We start from the raw sequence: 15048 nt of genomic DNA, 5'->3' as shown, positions 1-15048 counted from the left end.
GGGATCCATATGGGATTTTCATTGTCCTGTGGAAAAACACAGACAGCTCCCCTGGATCTTATTAAAACAGGATCCGGGCCTTTCCATTCATTTGTCAGTACATCCTTCCACTTGACTAATTCTTTTGTCCTCTTGGGCTCTGAGCAATGTCGCTCAGCCGCTGTTTGTCCAGCTTCATCAAGATTTAAAAAAAAAAATTAAGGTAAAAAGGGCCAGAGCAGTGGCCACTCAGGGTGTTGGGGGGAGTTCTGTCAGAATTCCCCATTTGTGTTTAACTAAATATGATTTGAGCGTCTGATGAGCACGCTCTATGATTTATAGGGCAGGCCCGTCAGGTGGGTATCCTGCATCTGAGCACAAAAATGACAGAATTTTTGAGATGTTTAGGCGGGGCCACTGTTAGTTTTTACACATTTGGCTTTCCCCAAGCAGTCCATGCTTCAAGGCAGTGCTGAATGACATGTGTTGTTTTTTCTCCTGTATGTGGGATGGCATGTAGAATGCCCAAACTTGTGTCTCTAATTTTCCCAAAGTAGAATTATGAGTAACATCCTTTTGCCAGATTTGCAATGGCTGTATTCCTCTAGGGTTGATCCCGATGTGAGGAACTGGCAGCACTGTTAGCATTGGGTGACTATATCACGTGCCTCTTTTCTAGTTATAGAGAAGCAGCGGCGTAAAGTTTCTGAGGTGACATGGAAATTGCCATGAAAGGCTTTAGCGACCTCTAGAGGAGAGGCCAGGGCCACAGCTATCATTTTTGTGGCTTTGTCAGGCAAATCATTCTCTGTACTCATTGGGCCAGGGAGTCCAGAATGGGCCCGTATATGAGTATTGTATAGAGGGAATCTTCTATTTAATAGGATAATTTGGATTTTTCAGAAAATATCTGCCACCTTTCTAGTGGTTTTAATTATACCGGCGGTTTAAAGAATACTAACAGCATTAACGACATAGGAGGAATCTGAAACAATATTTAGAGGAACCTGGAATTTTTCAAGGACCTCCATGACCACCAGGCATCCTACCACTTGGGGTGAGGTTTCAAAATATTGTCGTGAGAATACTTCGGAGTTTACCACATATGCTCCCACCCCTGTTTTTGACCCATCCGTATACACTGTTATCCCCTCCTTTAATGGTCTGTGGGATGTGCCGCGAGGGAACACAACAGGTTGTGATCTTGAAAGACATAATAGGGGGTGTTTAGGATAATGATTATCTATCTTCCCTGTAAAGGATGTGAGCAGCACTACCCAATCATCAGAGGTAGTGGCAAGAGTTTGGACCTGGTAGGGTGTATATGGGATAATCAAGGATTGGGGTGGAGTAACAAAATGACAGATGTCAGCTTTTAGGCCCTTAATAGCCAGATGCTACTGCGGCTGGATACCAATCAAAAATCTTCACAGGGGAAGCATGTGGATGGATGCAAAACAGTGGATCTTGTTGCCCTAAAACTGCAGTGGGTAAATCCTTGTTATCTAGTACACAGAGTGAAAAAGGTAGAGAGCAATCAATGTGTTGCAATTGGGCCTATTTTATGGAATCTTCTACTTTTTAGTAAGGCCTTGGTTGCAGCGGGAGTTAGCACAGGAGGGGAGGTGATGTGGCCGTCCCCTTCCAATATTTCGAACAAAAGTTTTAATTCCATGGAAGGGATTTTCAAAAATGGTCTCAACCATTTGATATCTCTCAAGAGCTTCTGAAAGTCATTGAGAGTATGGAGGTGGTCTCTACGGATTTCCAGTTTCTGGGGTATAATCTTATCAGGGAAAATAATGGATACTAGAAAATGACCTGTGTCAGCGATTTGGACTTTTTCTGTAGCAATATGTAAGTCCCATTGTTTAAGTGTTTTTTCTAATAAGGAATAGGTTGTTTGAGTAATTCTAAGTCTTTATGACACATCAATATATCATCCATGTAATGGATTAACAGTAAATTTGGATAGGTCTCCCTGACTGGTTTGAGGGCTTCCTGAACATATAACTGACACATCGGAGGGCTGTTGGCCATGCCCTGAGGTAGGACCTTGCCCTGGTATCTTTTATCAGGTTCAGTATGATTAATTCATGGGACAGTAAAAGCAAACCTGGGCCTATCAGGGGGTAAAGCAGAATAGAGAAAAAACAATCCTTGATATATATTATTACCAAATACCAATATTTTTGAAGGGCCGAGAGTATAGGAAGCTTCCGCTGAATGGGTCAAGGGATTCCATCTGATCATTAATGGTCCTCAAATCATGGAGTAGTCGCCATTTTCCTGATTTTTTCCTTATTACAAAAATTGGGGTGTTCCAAGGAGAGGTGGAGGGCTCCAAATGTCTCAATCTTAATTGTTCATCCACCAGTCCTGTATCTGCCTGTAATTTCTCAAAGGTTAATGGCCATTGGTGAACCCACACCGTGTCCTCCTTCCTTCATGGTATGGGTTGTGCTGCCCCAATGGTGCCTAGGAAAAACCCAGGCCTTGTTTATGGGGTTGGCGATCGGTTCAATGGGCGTGGGACGACCCTGTTCTAATCGCCCTAGGCCTTTCCCTTCCTTATAGCCCATCCTTGACATCATGTGGGGCACTTTTGGGTGTATTCATTAGATAAGGTCAGTCCCATGGTCTGCATAACATTCCTCCCCCAAAGATTAACAGATAGGAAAAGTACATAAGGAATAAATTGTCCCTGTCAGCCATTGGCAGTTGTCCAAGTTAGAGTGGAAGAGCTGATCATAGGGCACGATTGGTAGCCTAATCCTTGTAGCAAGTGAGAAGATTTTGTGGTAGGCCATGATTGAGGCCACCATGTTGAGCAAATTATACTTTTATCAGCCCCAGTATCCAGTATGCCTTCGAATTTCTTTCCATTAATTTCTAAGCTCAATTTTGGGCAGTTGTTAAGGTGAAGCACCAAATATGCTGAATCATGACCAGTGGACCCCATGGGCACCTTGGTATCCTGTATCGTGGCCTGGAAGCGTGGACGGAGTAAGAACTGTGCTATTTTATCTCCTTTACTTTTGGAAAAAACCCCATCGGGACTTGCACAAAGAATCTGAACATCAAGAGAGTGCTGAGCTTCAACAAGGCCTGGATGGACTATCAGTCCTTGTAGGGCAAGAGATCCTCTCCCAAAAACAAGGCCTATGGTTCCCAGGGGTGGAGGCACCACTGTCTGAGGAGGAATTGGCTGAATGCCTATATGGGACATTAGAAAGAAGTCGAAGGCGGCACGCAGGTCCAATTTTTTGTCGCCTCTTGGGGGTCCTCCTCTGCTGGGGTCGTGGCCCTGTTAAAGCAGTTCCAATATCTTTGAGGGCACTGGGACCAGGGGCCCACCAGCCTGTTTTTTGACATCTCATTAGGCTGAGTCTCCAAAGGAGGGAGTAGTTTGCCTTTAATGTCTCTCACTGATTGGCACTGGTCAGCCCTATGGTAGCCTTTGCCACATCGAACACAGAGGGTTGCAGAACCCCTGTCTCCTTTTGTCATCCTGCAGTCTCTTTTTAGATAGCCTGTTTTCCCTCATTGAAAGCATGATCTTTTATCTGTCCCTTTAACGGGGCGTCGCTGGAATTGGAGAATGGCGGCCACCAGGCCTGCGTAAGTAAGGGGTCCTCCAAGTTCCCTGCAGACTCTAAGCCAATCCTGTAGCCCTTTATTTCTTCGGGGGGCTATGGCTGCTCGGCACTCCTGGGTGGCTTGCTCGAAAACGAGCTGTTCTATAAGCGGTGCTGCTTGTTCAGGATCGCCAAAGATTCGTCCTGCAGCCTCTGTTATTCTAGCTACAAAATCTGAGAAAGGTTCCTGGGGTCCCTGAATGATCTTTGTAAGTTGATTATCGATTACTCCTCTCCTAGAGAGTGCCTTCCAGGCTCTAATCGCCATGCTGGAGACCTGAGCATAGGCGCCCCAGTGGTAAGCAGACTGATCAGCTGCAAAGCGGCCCTGTCCTGTTAAGAGTTCGAAAGTCCATGCCTGTTGCTCAGATGTTAAGGTCATAGCATTCGCTCTGGCCTGTGCTTGGGCTGCCTCATACCAGAGCGCTTTCCATTCCATGTATTGGCCCATGCTGACAAGGGCTGCCTTAGCAATCATCTGCCAATCAGCTGGTGTCAATGCCGTCATGGCCAATCTGTCGAGTTGTGTTAGAGTAAAGTTGGCCATGACTCCATACTTTCTAACTGATTCTGCTAATTCCTTAATCTGATTATATTCAACAGGGGCATGGACCCATCCTCCCTCCTGAGTAAGACAGGAAATGTCATACTCAGCTTTCTTCTCACCCTCTAAAGGACTAGCGAGAAGGCACGTGAGTGTGTCTCATATGGAGGGGACGCCGTTGGTGGTGGTCGCTCTAGAAGCCATCTATTACTTACCCTACGTTCATCGGGGTAATATCTTTCCTCCTCATATTTACCTGTTTCCTCATCTAGCTCTGCCTCCTCCTCTGAGTCTAAGGTTTTATTTTCAGAGCTTTCAGAACTGTTGAGTTTCAGCGCTTCTAGCTCTTTCACAGGGTATAGGCTGGCTCCCCCTCCTGGTTTATGTGTAGAGGAGGAAGTGCTGGAATCTGAAAATTTCAATGCTCCTTTGTCCGGGGACTTACCGGGAGGGCCTTTTTTCTTTCTTAGGACGTCATTTTTCTTGTGTACATCCAACCTCTCACTACGTTCGGTTTCTGACATGCTGTCCTGGACTACCTCGAGAGTGGCCTGTCCTTCTACTACTGCTGCCTTACATGTTTCATCCTCTGAATAATTCTTAACCAGCTTCCATATAGCTTTGGTCCCTAGTCGCAGATCCTCTTCTGCCAATTTTCTGTCAAGGTCCTTTCCAAGTTTGTTCCATGAGGCAATTGTAAACAAGCCTGAACAGGCAAACCATGTAGCCATCCTCTCCACCTCCTTCACAAAGATTTTAAGTGTTATTCCTCCAATTTTGATGTCCCTCTGCTTTAACACTGTTTCCAATACCGTGTCCACAGACTTTGAGGATCCCATGATGGGCCAGGAACGCCGGCGGCTTATCTATGCCCGTCTGACTAGGCGTGAGGTGAAAGGATAGAGACAGACACGCTGCTCTCTTATGTACGGGAGTCTTACACGCACCTTCCTGGATGGTGCCGCTTATTTACATCGGCCTTATCGCGTCCTTGCTCCTCAACAGTCAAAATCGAACGTAAAAGGGGGCTGTGCAAAGCTCACTTATTTATGAGAGACTGAGACGAGCCTTCAGCTGCTGTCAAGTATTCGTATCAGACGAACCACACCAAACGTGACAAGGTCGTTGTCACTCAAGCACTTGTGGCCTATGAACCAGGGGCCTCCCCTGGAATTTGGTTATCTATCTTCAAAATATCTGTTGGTATCTGAGTTCTCTGCTCTTGCACTCCATGGAACTGTGGATCCATTACATTGGAATGAGAGAGACTCAATGATACTTTGATCAGCCCTTCCATATCCCTGAGGTTTCCTCATTGCAAGCGATACGGTGATTATGATTTCCCCACTAACTTATTTTCTGGCTGTCCTCTTTTTAGAGTTTGCCCTAGGTCATTAACAGTTACTGTCACACAGCACTCTGGTATCCAGAAACGGGCAACTTCCTCATGCACAGTACATGGGGTCCATTAGCGATACGGTTACCCTTCGGTAAGGCTGTGACATAGTGTTATGACCTAAGACAGGAGCCACAGCAGATGGACATAACTGCAGGAACCTAGACCATCCTAGACAATAATTTATAGTTATTAATTAATAAATGAATAAGGGGGAGATGTAGAGGTCCGCAAAAACATTCGCCACAACAAGATGGCGCTGGCTTCCACTGCGCCAGGAGACTACCTTTCAGAAAGTTAACTGTGTGCGCATGTGCAAGAGTGCCTTCGTGCCAGGTCTTTGCCCACGCCGGGGCGTGTCTAATGAGATCATGTGTCAGCAACCAATCAGGAGTGGATGCGCTGCGCTAGGGTGTATATAAGTTGCGCCATGCCAGAGTGTGCGGCCTCTCCTTAAGTTTCAATAAACGTTTAGCTGCAGTAAGGATTCATGTGTCCCTGTGTATTCTTGCTGGCGAGAAACAGCGTGGGACATATATCAGCCACCAAACCTAGTTAAGATTGATGAACCTAAGAAGCACATTTTGTCTGGAACCAGATACAGATCTTTCCTAAAGGACACACCTAGAGCATGTCAAATACAGAAGTGAATGTGTTGTTGCAAAAAGATAAAAATAAAAAAGTAGTCTTGAAAGACCCCCGGAGTTGGGGAGACCCTCACTCAAGTCTCGGGATGACACAACCCCCCAAGAACTCACACAAGACCGTCCTTGTAATCACGTGAGGTTTATGGATAGCAACCAGTGCACTGGGGTCGAGACTCGTATCCCACGCAGAGGCAGTGGAGTTCAACACCGAGAGGCTGGGAGAAGAGGTATTTAAAGGGAGAAACAACAACCCGAGAGGGCAGGGGTGGCGTCATAGAATAACAGTGAAAAATCACAAGGAACTCTGTCCCCCAAGATTGTTTCCTTGGAAAAGCTGTCTCCTACTTCTCAGATTGTTTAACTTCATGGTCCGCTAGTTCCTAGGAGAAGTTGTTTCCTGCTTCTCAACATTGTTCTCTAAGATTAATGGGCAGCTAGTTTCTGGGAGACAGCTGTTGAGCTGACCAATGTAATTATCCATTCTATAGCCTTGGAGAGGCTTCTTGAAACATACAATTCTTGGGCCTAATCTATTTTTTTGCTCTAAATTTTGTGTCTAGGGGGGCAACTTTAAAACTTTTATTTTTCAGTCTTTTACCCCACTAACACTGGCACCGTAGTTTCCCAAGTCCCTGCTAGATATCTTGGTTGAATACATCCTCACTCCTCATCTGCCCAGTGTCTCTAACTGCCACACAGGTTCTTACACGCAAAACCTCACATAATAGAACACACAACAAAATAATCTTTGACCCAATTGATAAGATATAATAGCCCACTTAAGCAAACAAAGTCTGGTACAATACATACCTTAGGAACATTAATAAGAACCAGAAAATACACAGAGCAGAATCTTAAATTCACTAGCCATGGCTTCTCACCCTCTCCTCTTCCAGTCTCTCCTTTTTCCTCTAGTCTCTTCTACTCCCTTCAAACTTCTTTGCTGCCCATCCTTCTTTTTCCTCCAATGATAGGCCTCCTTCTACCCTGTACCTGCCCCTCACCTGTACTTCCCAAATTTAATGGGGAAGTCGTTCTGGGGAAGTCACTTGAGTTCTGAGTACAAGATTAGGCAGCTCTCCTTGGACCAGTGGATTAACATCAAAATATAGTTAACTTCAGTGAAAACAATGTTTCCCCCTTTTTGTCCAGTTAAACAGCCTTTTCATTTATATATCAATTGAGTAAGATTATTACCGTTCTACAATTTGTAAAGCATTTGATATACTCAACACCCAGTCCATCACTATATAGGTTAGAAAGAACATTTAATTCTTCATTTCATATTCAGAAAGGCTTAAAATCTATATTATGTCTTGGCTAGCTTGTATACTATGTGATAACTATGAAATAAAATATGTATATCCAGAGTTATATGGCCTGAGAAGCAATGAGACTATAATCAGTCTCCAACCCGCCAGAAATCTGAGAATGACCAAGTATCTATACACATAGGAAGCCGAAGAGGACTTCTAGTACTGAGAGGTTGTAGAGACAAATCTCTACTAGCAGAGTCCCCTGTTAGCAACATGTGAGTGTAAGTCTTCAGCCTTGTGGCCCAAGATCAACTAATAGCCTCTTGAAATGCAGACTTGAAAGGGCTGATTACCCTGTATTGGCAGGGTTTATCAGTCAAATCCTCTGCATAATTTGTCCTTTTCTGGATATTATAAATCTGCAGATGAAACAGGCATTTTTTTTCCAGGAACTGCCTAGCCAAAAAGTATTGCCTCACTTGGAGGTATATATGTTCAAATTCTTCATTAAATCTGCCAAAGGTGAACAGTTAGGAGCAACTAAAGATAAATAATAACTTTGAATCTCAAATTTTGTGGATTTCTGACGTTTTTGAAAACCATCTATCTATCTAAGACAATCTGGACTGTTGTCTTTATATCTTAATATTGTATTGAAAGTACTCTTACAAAGTCAGAGCCAGGACTTTGCTATTTGAATCTTAACTCACAGGTGTAATCAACTCAGAAGTTTGTAATGACAACAATATTAGGACTGGCTCTTGTACTCTTAAATTTTTTTGTCAAATAAATTCTATACCCAAACAAAGATAAGATTAAGCTTAGTTACCAAATGCGATTCAGACTGCATAACTCAATCTATCTTATTCCTCCCTGCTAAATTTCAACCAATTTTAAATTCTTTATAAAAACAACTTTAGAATAACCACTACCAGCCCTACCCCACAAATTACAGGGTATTGAGACGACGACTCCTCCATAACTTCTTCAAGGTGTACATGGATGTTGTGATATCTTTAGGGGTACGGGGTAGGGAGAATGAAACAAATGCAATAGCCGATATGTCCTGACTGGACCCCGCTGAAAGTCATTGAGATCAGAATTCCGATAGGTACACTCTGCAAAATACAACTCAAAAGACAAAGGTTTAGAATCGAGATATCTTTTTGTTTGATTCTCCTGAATATATTTTTCAGGCGGTCTACTGCTCTCAAATCTGATCAGTATGACTCTGTGAGGTTTCCAGAGCCTAATCACCATTTTTAAAAACACAAGGACAAAATATTTCTCCCAAAATACTCTGTTCCCTAGTCTGAAACCAGAAAAGCTTGTGTCTTGCACTCTCTCCCAGAATAATAATAAAAGCATAAAACTCAAAGTCACACCCATCACGAAGATTAAACAATTTTTAAAAAAGGAATTTATCTAGGTTCGGTCCCCAGCTCCGAAAAAAAAAACCAAAAAAAAAAAAAAAAAAAAAAGGAATTTATGTAAACAATGAGCCTGATATCACTCTGTACTCGGTGATATCAGGAAATTAATCCAAAGTTCCCGTGGAGCCCACATGAAGGGAGTTTTGGCATCCTATTGTGGTAAATATCAAAAGTAATCACAAATCGTCGCTAGCCATATAGTGGGGTAATTCATAAAACTAACCAAATACCTTTTATCAATTCTAATATCAATAAGCAACGCGGCAAATGCGGACTTTTTCCCAAAATATCTCAATCTGTTAATCTCTATACCTGAAGCCACAGATTTTTCTTTACTCTTATAACTTCTACAATATATGTCTGCATTCACTCTCCATGGTTTTACAGACATTTCATCACAACTCTCTACTTGGTAGTGTCTAATTTTTCCCTAGGTTCTGAAAAGTAGATGAAAATCTCCACCTGATTCAGGTAATCTCTCTACTCTCTTCTTTCTCAAAACACACAAATCACTTGTTAATAATACCTGAAAAAAAGACATATTTCGTGTAACTAGGATTTCCCCCAAAATGCCCATGGAGTGCATGTTAAAAAGAATATGAGTAGCTTGAAAGACTTTCTAAACAACTTTCTATAAAAAACAGCTTTAATTTCTTAACTCTCTGAGATGCCATTACTTATCACACAGCAGGTTACCAACAGCCTCTCAGCCCAGGATGCTTTCCCATTTCTTTGTTTGATTTCCAGCCCTTAAGTTATCACATGACTTAATATGGCACCAGTGTCCTCTTTCTTAGAAAATAAAAAGGTTCTCTCAACTTTTATGATTAATAGTGGATTCTTGCCCATCACCTTAGTTAACCATCTGTTGTTGTAAAAAGAAAAAAGAAAAAAGAAAACTTGTTTTTTAACCTGCTATCACTAGCACCTTAGTGTCACAATATATCGTGTAGATATCTTGGTGAAAACACATCCCTACTCCCTGTCGGCCCAGTTTCCCTTGCCACCACACACTTTCCTATATTCAAACCCTCACGTAGTAAAACACACAACACAATAATTTTGACCCAATTGATAAGATATAATTGCCCTCTTAAATATACAAAGCACTTTACCATCCATCCCTTAGGAACATTAATAACAACCTGGAAATACACAGAGCAAAATCTTTACCTCACCTGCCATGGCTTCTCAACCTCTCCTCTTCCTATCTCTACTTTTTCCTCTAGTCTCCTCCTCTTCCTTCAAACATCTCTCTTATCCATCCTTCCTTCTCCTCCAATAACAGGCCTCCTTCTATCCTGTACCTGACCTTCACCAGTACTTTACAAATTCAATGGGAGGTGGTTCTGGTGAAGTCACCTGAGTTCTGAGTACATGAGTAAGCAGATGTCCTTGGGGTAGTGGAATTAGCATCAAAATACAGATAACTTCAGGTCAAAGCACAACAAGTAGCTTTGATAACGTAGAGAAATCTTTCAAGCCATGTAAAATTGCAAATGTCATCATGTTCTAGTTTCTTCTCAAGCTTAATGCTGAAAAAAGTGATACCCAATACTGTCTGAGAACAAATATTACATAGTACACGTAAAGAAAACAAATTACTCCCAAGGCCAACCTAACTTCATACGTAGGCAATCTGTTATAGAGTAACAAAGAGTAAGAAAAGTAGTTTTCTCAGTCGGTTTCCCTTAACTGTAGGCAGCAATTTGAATTTAGAGAGAAATGGTTTAATATTGTATTATTTATCTTTAAATGTACTCTAATAAGAATCTTTTAAAAAGCACAAATCGAAACATCTGTATAAAAAATGTCATATCTACTTTAAATGAGCAGAATGCACATCTGTGATTGTCAATCCTTATTCAATCCTATCAGGAAGTTGAGGGTACAACTGGGAGAGAAATCAGTCCTCAACAGTCCAGCCTCTGTGACAGTCACATCATTAGCCAGTGCCACCATTGTACTTGATGCCGGACCTTAAAAAGTCCCAGCCTTTCCGAACTTCAAATTGTTCCCTAATTTTTTTTTTTAACATCAGAGCCAGTAGTTAAAATATGTTAGCCAGCTTAACGAACAATTTTATTTTTCCAAATTATTTTAACGGGTGATGGCCATCGCCCATTATTCCACATTCCCTTGGGTGATGGTGGAGGCACTGGTCTGCCACAGAGGAAACTCCTAAAAGACTTCGACCAGTATTATTGCAAATGCCAATGATTTTGGTTCCTGAGTGGTGGGAAGCTCCATGAGGATTTTTATGTACTTCTTAGAATTAGAGAGATATGAGTGGAACAACCGAGTGAAACACTGCCTGAAGTTCTTAGTACACTTGATCCTTGGGGCTATGACTCACCAAGGTGCAATGGGGCGGTTCTAAAGAGTAGGCCATACGCCAGGATTTCTAAAATGCTGTGCCATTCCTCATTCACAAGCCTTGGCTGTACTCCTTGTCACAACCAAATTTAAACTATGCTTTTACCCTGGATAGAATTTCAAATACTATACTGAATAGGGAGAGTGGGCAGCCTTACCTTGTCCTTTACTTTAATGGAATTGATTTACCTTTCTTCATATTTAGCTTGATGTTCATTACTGGCTTGCTGTCCATTGCTTCTACTATGATTCTCCATAGTACTGGTCTCCCTTATCACTCTCACGCTTTTAGCATGAAGCGGGATTGGAATTGCTTTTTCAGTATCTAATGAGATTATCATGTGATTTTTTTCTTTCAGTTTCATTATATAGTGGATTATACTGATGGATTTTCAGAAATTGAACCATCCCTACCTCCCACTAGAAATTAAACATTACACAGCATAACCTACGGAAGGGATCACATACTCGCCTGCATAATCTAACACCACCCGCCCCCCCAAAAAAAACAAAAACAGCATGTAAACAAAAACTATGCACCCTACAGAACAGATTTTATACTAACATACACACTGTAATATCCCACCCAAAAAAAACAAAAAATAAAATTCATGCAAGCAAGAAAACCCTGTACCCCCAACATCAAAATAGCATGAAGTAAATATCACTAGTCATTAATACCGTTACAAATTAATAGCCTCTATTCAACAATAAAAGGACTGAGGCTAGCACAATGGATTTAAAAACAGGATCCATCATTCTCTTGCATTCAAGAAACACACTCCTGCATTTGAGATAGACACAACCTCAGACCAAGGTGTTGGAAAAGGTTTTCCAAGAAATTGAAACAAGAAACAAGATGGTGTAGCCATTCTAACATCCAGCAAATCATACTTTCAACCAAAAGTAATCAAAAGAGAATGGGAAGGACACTTCATATTCATCAGAGGAAAAATCCACCAAAATATCATCTCCATTCTGGATGTCTATATGCCAAAGACAAAATCAGCAACATTGCTGAGAGAAATATTGCTGAAGCTTAAAGATCACATCAAACCTCACACATTAATAGTGGGGGACATATGGGCTGGAGAGATGGCTCAGCAGTTAAGAGCACCCGACTGCTCTTCCAGAGGTCATGAGTTCAATTCCCAGCAACCACATGGTGGCTCACAACCATCTGTAAAGAGATCCGATGCCCTTTTCTGGTGTGTCTGAAGACAGCTACAGTGTACTTATATATAATAAATAAATAAATCTTTAAAAAAAAATAGTGGGGGACATCAATGTCCCACTCTCACCAAGGGATGGTCATTGAGACAGAAACTAAAAAAATAAATAAATAAATAAATTTTGTAACTAACACTGGTTTCAAATAAATTGACCTCACTGATATCTGCAGAATATTTCACAGAAACAAAAATGTACACTCTTTCTTTTCATTACCTCATGGAACCTTATCCTAAACTGACCATGTTCTCCCTCAATAAACAAGTCAGCAGATACAGAAAGACTGAGCTAATCATTGGGTCTTCTCTGATCACCATGGATTTAAACTGGACTTTTACAATAACAAAAAGTCTATAAACTCATGGAAATTCAATAGCTTGCAACTGAAAAAGCACCAGTTCAGAGAAGACTTGAAAAAAAAGTGTTACTAGAATTCAATGAAAATGATGCCATATTGTCTCCAAACTTCAGGGACATAAGGAAAGCAGTGCTAAGAGGAACATGCACATGCAGCACAGATCGCTTTCATAAAGAAACCGGAGAGAACCCACACTAGCAAGTTCCCAGCACACCTGAAAGCTCTAGAATAAAAAGAATCAAATACATATTAAAGGTGGGGACAGAAAGAAATGATCAGACTCAGGGGGAGAGTGATCCATCAGAAACAAAGGGAATACAAATATTAACAAAAACAAGACTTGGTTCCTTGGGAAAATCAACCAGACAGACAAAGCACTAGGAGGAGAGACAGCATCCAAGTAACAAAATCAGAAATGAACAGGGAGCTGCATCGATGGACACTGATGAAAGTCACAGAATCATTAGGTCTCAAAAACCTGCTGTCTAAAAAATTAGAATCTGTGAATTAAATGGATGATTGTGTAGATGGTTAACACTGACCACAGGTAAACTGAGGTAAGGTAAACTATGTAAATATCTCTACAACCACTACAGAGACACAAAGAGTAATTAAAAGTTTCCCCACTGAAAAATCCCCAGGGCCAGATTGATTGAGCACAGACTTCTACCAGATTTTCAGATCTTTTTTTTTTTTTTTTTTTTTTTTTTAATTAACTTGAGTGTACTTAAATTTCGAGTGTTATTCCCTTTCACGGTTTCCGGGCAAACATCCCCCTATTCCCTCCCCCTCCCCTTCTTTATGGGTGTTCCCCTCCCCATCCTCCCCCCATTGCCCCCTTCCTCCCAACAATCACGTAAAGAATTCTCAACCTACTCCAAAAAACAGAAACAGAAGGACAATCCCCAAACTGATTCCATGACACCACTGTTGCCCTGAAACCGAAATCACAAAATGACTCAACAAAGAAAGAATTTCAGACGAATTTCCCTTATGAACATTGGTGGAAAAAACATCAGGTAAAATTATAGAAAAAAAAATCCAAGGACATATAAATCTGCCATCCAGTGCCATTTAGTAGGCTTTCTCCTGAGGATGCAGGAGTGGATCAATCTTTGAAAATCCATCAAAGTGATCAACCATATTAACAAAGTGAAGTGAAAAAAAAAATTCTGCCCTCAGCACTTCACATTAACCTGGGAGCTCCCCTTGGATTTTACTTTTTGGTAGTTGCATTTCATGCTATATAAATATATATATATATTTATATATATATATATTAATAAAGTAACATTAAATTGTTATATCCTAACATTATAATATATAACTAATATTAATAGATTATAATAATATTAACATATTGTATTTACATTAAATTATTATATTAATATCATAAATATAATTAATACTAGTATATTATGTTACTATATTAAATTAATAAATAGTGATATAATAATGTAAATGATATATTACATTAATATATCAAAATTAATATATTAATTATTAATATATTTAATATGAATTATTAATACCCACTATTACACAATGGTGTGAAAGAGCAGAATTGAAGAAACAAGGAAAAAATGCAAGACTATCTCATTAGATGCTGAAAAAGCTTTTGTTAGTATCCATCGTCCTTCCCTATTTATGGTCACAGGGAGACCAGGGATGTCAGGCACATACCTAATGCAATAAAATACTAAAATAAATACAAAAAATATTATATAAAATTCAATATAGCAGGCCAACAGTAAATATCAAGTAAGGGGGGGAAAGCAAAAGGCAATTCGACTAAATTGGAGAACAAGAATAGACTGCTCATCTCGCAGCCTCCTTTCAGTAAAGTCCTTAAAATCCCAGATAGAGCAATAAGACAACCAAAGGAAGTCAAGGGGATGATATCGGAAAGGAGAACTCAGTGTATCGCCATTCATACATCATATAATAGTGAACATATGTGATCCCAAAATTTTACCAAAAATGACCTACTTTTTAAAAACACCTTCAGTAAATTGGATGGATGAAAAATTAAATGAAAATAATCTGTCATGCAAATGACAGAGAGGCTGAGAAGAAATTATGGAAGCAATGCCAATCACAATGGGCATATATATATATATATATATATATATATATATATATATATATATATATATATAAAATATAAAATATAAAATATGAAATATAAAAT

This window comes from Rattus norvegicus, chromosome Y (assembly GCF_036323735.1).
Source record: "Rattus norvegicus strain BN/NHsdMcwi chromosome Y, GRCr8, whole genome shotgun sequence".
Classification (NCBI taxonomy): Eukaryota; Metazoa; Chordata; class Mammalia; order Rodentia; family Muridae; genus Rattus; species Rattus norvegicus.
This window is presented reverse-complemented; position numbering follows the sequence as displayed.